Genomic DNA, 5,943 nt, shown 5'->3' with positions numbered 1-5,943 from the left:
TCCTTCTGGCCTTGCGGTCCTCAGGCGGAGGGCCCGACCACATTTAAAGGCGAAGCCCGGCCCCGCCCCCGCTGGAAGGGGCGGCCCGGCCTCCCCGCCGGCCCCGCCCCCGCCCCCGCCCCCGCCCCAACTGGCCCCCGCCCTGCCTTCCAGGCCTGGACCCACCCAGCGGCTCAGGACTGGGCCTGGTCTGGGAGCCCCCGAGAAGGACACGCTGGTGACCTGGAGGGGGAGCCATGGGGAGGCGGAGCCCCCAGGGAGCAGGTCTCAGGCGTCCCTGTCCAGGGTTCCAGGGGCCTGAGCTGCTCCCCCCCCTTCTCCTCCTGCCCCCCCCCCCCACAGCACAGGCCTGGACAATGGCTGTATGGATGTCCCTCCGCGCCCCCGCCCCACCTCCATTAGGGACAAGCCCTCAGGAAGGCCTGCCTTCTGCCCAGAGGCTGGGACTTTTTTCTTTTTAATATATTTTTATGGATTTCAGAGAGGAAGGGAGAGGGGGCTAGACTAGAGAGAAACATCAATGGCGAGAGAGAAGCATTGACCGGCTGCCTCCTGCACGCCCCCTACTGGGGATCGAGCCCACAAACCAGGCTGTGCCCTGACTGGGAATAGAACCGTGACCTCCTGGTTCATAGGCCGATACTCAACCACGGAGCCATCTCTTCAGAGCCTGGAGGATGGCCCTTCCAGGCGCGGGCTAGGTCCGCCAGGGCCCACAGCTCTGCCTCGGCTTCCGTCTCCATGCATCTCACAGGAGTGCTGGGGGACCCCACGGAGCAGATGGTGGGGTGCAGTGTGTGCAGGCGCCTGATGCTTGGCACGCAGTCTGCAGGAACTGGAAGCTGTTCCTTACCTTATTAACCGCAGTCTCTGAGGGCACTTCAGGCCCCGCCCCTGCCCAGGGGCCCAGAGCCTGGGACAGGAAGTGAAGCCACTGTGATGAGGGCTGCAGGGTCAGAGGAGAGGGCAAAACCCCTTTTGAAGGTGAGTGGGGTTTGGATATGTGGTGAGGGGCCTGGGAGCTGGCGGAGGACAAACCAGAGCCGGCCACTACCTGCTCACCACCTGCTCCAAGGCTCCAGACGCAAAAGGAAATCAGAGCGAGCACTCATTCATTCAGCGAGAGGACAGGCGTGCGGACCCGGAGCGGGGCGTCCATCAGCGAGAGGACAGGCGTGCGGACCCGGAGCTGGGCGTCCGTCAGCGAGAGGACGGGCCTGTGGACCCGGAGCTGGGCGTCCATTGGGGGAGAGGACGGGCGTGCGGACCCGGAGCTGGGCGTCCATCGGGGGAGAGGACGGGCGTTCGGACCCGGAGCTGGGCGTCCATCGGGGGAGAGGACGGGCGTGCGGACCTGGAGCTGGGCGTCCGTCAGGGGAGGACGAGCTTGGGGACCCGGAAGGCAGGCCCAGGCCTGTAGAGCAGAGGGAGTGGCCCGCAGGTCCAGGACGTGGTGGTGGTGGTGGTGGTGAGGGGGGGGGGGGGGGGGGGGTCGGGGCTCATGACCCAGAGCGGCCCCTTGGGAAGTACAGGGTGTGGCAAGACGCCTGTCGCTCAGGGCAATGCTTTTGGGGGCCTGCCCCCGCCCCTCTCGGTGCACAGAAAAGAGGAGGCCTGGGAAGGGTCAGGAGCTCACATTTCCTCTAGGCCTGTCTCCCCTAGATGGGGAAGCTGAGTCTCAGAGAGGCCAGGCCGGCCTTGCTGAGGGCGAGCTTGCACCCCTCTGCGGTTTAGGGTGACAGCACGCTGCTCCCCGGGCCGAGGCTGCTCGGTGCTCAGTGTTATCTGACTCCATATTCACAGCCCCTGGGTGGTGGGCGTTATGATCCTTAGAAGAAGGCTCTGAAGGTGAAGGCCTGCAGGGGGCAGGCTGGGGCTCAGACCCGGGCCTTCCTGCCAGTCCAGTCCCCGCTCCTCCCTCCAGGCCACACTGCCCCCCACGGTCACCCGGTTTGACCTTCCCCACTGCCTTGCAAAGGGGGTACTTGTTTCTTGTGCAGACGGGGAAACTGAGGCCCCGAGAGAAAGGACACACAGTAGCTGCCTTCCCTACAGGCCCCTGGAGTCGCCTTGGTTCTCCTGGACACGGAGGCTGGGCCCCAAGAGGCTGCAGAGCGGGGCTGGTGGCTTAAAGGGAATCAGGTTCCAGATTCAGGCAGCTGTGGGGACACAGTGGGAGCAGTGCCCCCTGCTGCTCCCATGCCTTCCTGCCTCCGGTCAGCAAACCAGGACACCCTCAGGGGCTCCCCCTCCTGCCCGGACCCCCTTTCTCTGGGACATGCGTCTCGCCCAGAGCCCCGCTTCCCGCTGGTGAGGGCCCTTGGAGCCTGGCGTGCGCCCAGGCGATGCGCTAAGGAAGGCGAGGCTCTTCTGGTCAGGACCGGGACGCACAGGGAATGTGGGTCCTGCCACCACAGCCCGTTCTCCTGCAGATGCTGGGGGGCCGCTCCAGGCCTGCAGGGGATCCCTGCCTTGTTTACGTCCACTCCGTTGTCCCCGCGCACCCTGCCAGGCTCTTCGCAAACAAGATACAAAGGAGGAAAGAGAGGCAAGTGGTAGGAGCAGGATGGGAAGCCGAGGTGAGGGAGAGGCCGCCTGTAGTGCTGCCCACACGTTCCCCTCCGAGGCTCCTGGCGGCCAGGGAAGCAGGGGGCCCAGGGGATGAGAACAAGCCGTGGCTCCGAAGCAGCCTAGGGGTCCCCGCGGAGCGGGGAGAGGGTCCCCAGGGAGCCAGAGAGAGACGCACCCTCCTCCCCGAGTCCCAGGGGCTCCCCGGGGACATGCCTCGGGGGGATGGGGAGAGACAGCCCAGGGACCTGCAGGGGCTCCGCGAGCCAGCAATGACCAGAGAGCTGCAGTGTCCAGGCGGAATGACCTGGAAGCGCATCAGGCATCCGTGAAACTGAAGCGGGTGAGGAGCGGCCTCTCTCACTCATGAGCCTGCCTTCCCCGTGCCAGCACCTCTCCCCCGCAAAAAAAACCACATTAGCACAGGCAGAGCTCCATCAGCCTCCCACAAGGGCTCTGGTCAGTCCACGCGGCTCGTGGAACACAGCACCGTAGGGCGAGAAGCTTCTAGAAGAGACAACCCCACCTCTGCGTGGAGCTGGACATCAGAGCTGCACCCTGGTCCTCAGGTCGCGCTCCCCAAACTCTGGGCCGGCTCTGCCCTGTGACCTGCCCGTGGTGCAGGCCCGGGGCTCGCGCTGGATGAGGCCATAGCTTACCTCACTTTGGGGACCTGGACGGCCATCCCCAGCCACACCTTGGTCTGCGAGAAGCAGCATCTGACAAGAGGGGTGACTCAGAGGGTGGGCCCTGCTCGGGGTTGGGGTGGGAGGGGTGACGTGGGATGCTGTCTGCAGCCCTCCCCTTGGCCTCACCACACTGACCCCGCCTGGCCCTGGGCCCTGGGCTGCAGGAGAGGCGAGGCGACGCAGCAGCAGCTCTTGGGACCCTGGGAAGTGGGTGCTCTCAGGACCCCCGTTTTGGATTGAGGCCCCAGGCACAGAGGTGGAGGACAGGCCAGGCCTCAGCACAGGGCTGTGCCTTCCTGAAGTCTGAGGCTCAGGGTATAGAGAGCTTGCACGTGCGCGGGGCCATGGAGGGGCCATGAGGCAAGTCCCTGGGGGTGACTGCTGGGAACTGGGCCCCCCTCCCCACCCCCCCCCCACCCCCCGCCCCGCAGCCGGCAGGAAAGCGGGACCTCAGGCCTACAGCCCAAAGGAAGGGAATTCTGCCAAAGCCGCCCACCTGAGCCCCTGCGCCAGGCCCGTGGACACGGCTGGCCTTGGCCCGCGAAACCGTGAGACCATAGGTGTGCTGCTCGAAGCCACGGAAAGCAAGTTTGGAGGTGAGGGCCCAGAGAGTGTGGAGAACTCTGAGGGGCAGGGACCACGCGGTGGGGCACAGAGCCTGGAGGAGGGGAGGCACCCTGCTGGGCCCCACCCTGGCGTTTCCTTAGGATCTGCTGAGGGCACCCAGGGCTGGGGCTCTGCCACCTCAGGGCACAGACGCTGGACCAGGGGGCTTTAAGCGACGCTCCCAGGCCCCAGAGCTGATGGATAGCGGACCCAGGATTGGAGGACAGCTTATCTGACCCCAAAGTTCATGCCTTTCTCCAGCACCATCCTTCTGCTCCACGCCCATTTTATGGAAGGGGAAACTGAGGCCCGGAAGGGGTGGTCACAGTGATTGAGTCTCTAGTATGTATCAGGCAAACACCATAGGAGTCTAATTGTGACCATACCCTCTGAGGAGGCAGCACTATCCATATGTTGCCCAGAGAAGAAGCCAGGCACAGAGAGGCTCACAGCAGGCGAGGCAGAGCCGGGACTGGAGCCCAGGCGGCGGCACTCGGGCCTCGCACACAAAACGCTGCGGCGCTGGCAAGGAGAGGGGGCCGATGGGAGCCTGGGCACGGAGGGGCTGGGGCTGAACCAGGGCCGCAGGCGGGCTGAGCAGGGCTGGTCTTTTTCCTTCTCATAAGACAACAGACAGCCCTTAGCTCTGAGTGGCTGCAGCTCAAGCCCTTCTTGGAAATTACCCCCCCTCCCCCCAGGAGCTGGATGGGAACCTCTCCTGGACCAGCCGCTCTCGGAGGGGGCGCCCTCTCCTCCCCCGCCTGGCAGCCAGCCCACCCACCCGCTGACTGGGCCGCTGTTCCAGAGCTGCGCGACCTCCGACCGCCCGACCACCCAACCGCCCGACCGCCCTCCGGGAGCCACCGGTCTCACAGCCTGAGGCCCCTCTCCTTCCGTCCTCTACACAGTCCTCTGGCCACCCAGGCTGCTGGGAATGGGCGGGCTTGGCAGGAGCGATGGGCGGGGTCTGCAGGGCGGGCCCTGAGCTGAGTCCCAGGGCCCCAGGGGCCAGCTGGGCCGAAGGTGAGCCAGGGAGGAAGCCCTTCAGGACCGAGGGCGAGGAGGCCGCTCAGCCCCCCCGGGCTCCCCTCGAAGCTGTAACTCCGTTAATGGGACACCCTAGGGCCTAGGCCCACCCCCTCCAGCGCCCCGATACCTGCAGTTCCCTGGGCACCCCGTGCCTGTGCCCAGCTGCGGTGTGACCCCCGCGCTCCAGTGGAGGAGCCTACCACCCCCACCCTCCAGGGGAGAACGCCGAGGCTCAGAGAGGGGAGTGACGTGCCCACGGTCACACAGCCGGCCTGGTTGGAGGGGTGGCGTGGGGTGGGAACACGAAGATGAGATGTTCCGGCCAGAAGGAGCCCACAGAGGCAATGGGCCCCCAAGTGTCTTCAGGGGGGGAGCCCCTCCCACCCTCACCAGGGAGGCCTTCCGGCTCTGTCCCTTGAACCTCTGTCTGCTGGCAGCTCTCACCCACGTGTCTCCGCTCAGCCTGGACCCGGGGCAGCCCCCAGCACCCACCCGGAGGCAGATCCCCAGGCCTTCCCAGGATGGCTCCCCACTCTCCCGGCCAACAGGGGCCCTTTCCTCTCCTGATCATGAAACTCAGGTGGGACTGAAACCACACCAGTCCAGGGTAAACCCTGATTGGCCAAGCCCATCTGCATATCCCGCCTCTCCCCCGGTGATTGGTTTAGGGGTGAGCCCTTTAACCAATGAGCGCCCGTTCCACAGGAGACCTTGGCTGGAGCTGTTTCCTTCTGCCCAGAGGGATGCCCCCCCCCCCCATGTGGGAAGAGGAAAAGCGGTGACTGGCAGCCCTCCGATGGCCTGAGGGATGGCCTGAGGGCGTCTGGTGAACCGGAGGCACCTGGGGTGGCACTGAGAGGAGAGAGAGAAGCTGATCTTGAGCCTGGATCCTGCTGCTCCTGAAGCTGTTATTTCTCAGCTCTCAGTCGACGGACCCAACGAATCCTCCTTAATGTTGAATCGGCTCGATTTGGGTTTCCTGTGGTTCCCAGCCCCTGACAATGAACAGACTCACCCAGTCAGCTGGGCGTGATGGGAGTTATGACCAACT

The sequence above is a fragment of the Myotis yumanensis genome, unplaced genomic scaffold (assembly GCF_028538775.1).
Source record: "Myotis yumanensis isolate MYYU_CA2020_CCGP unplaced genomic scaffold, mMyoYum1.0.hap1 SCAF_1, whole genome shotgun sequence".
In the NCBI taxonomy this organism is placed as follows: domain Eukaryota; kingdom Metazoa; phylum Chordata; class Mammalia; order Chiroptera; family Vespertilionidae; genus Myotis; species Myotis yumanensis.
The sequence above is the reverse complement of the archived record's forward strand: the minus strand, read 5'-3'. Positions refer to the sequence as shown.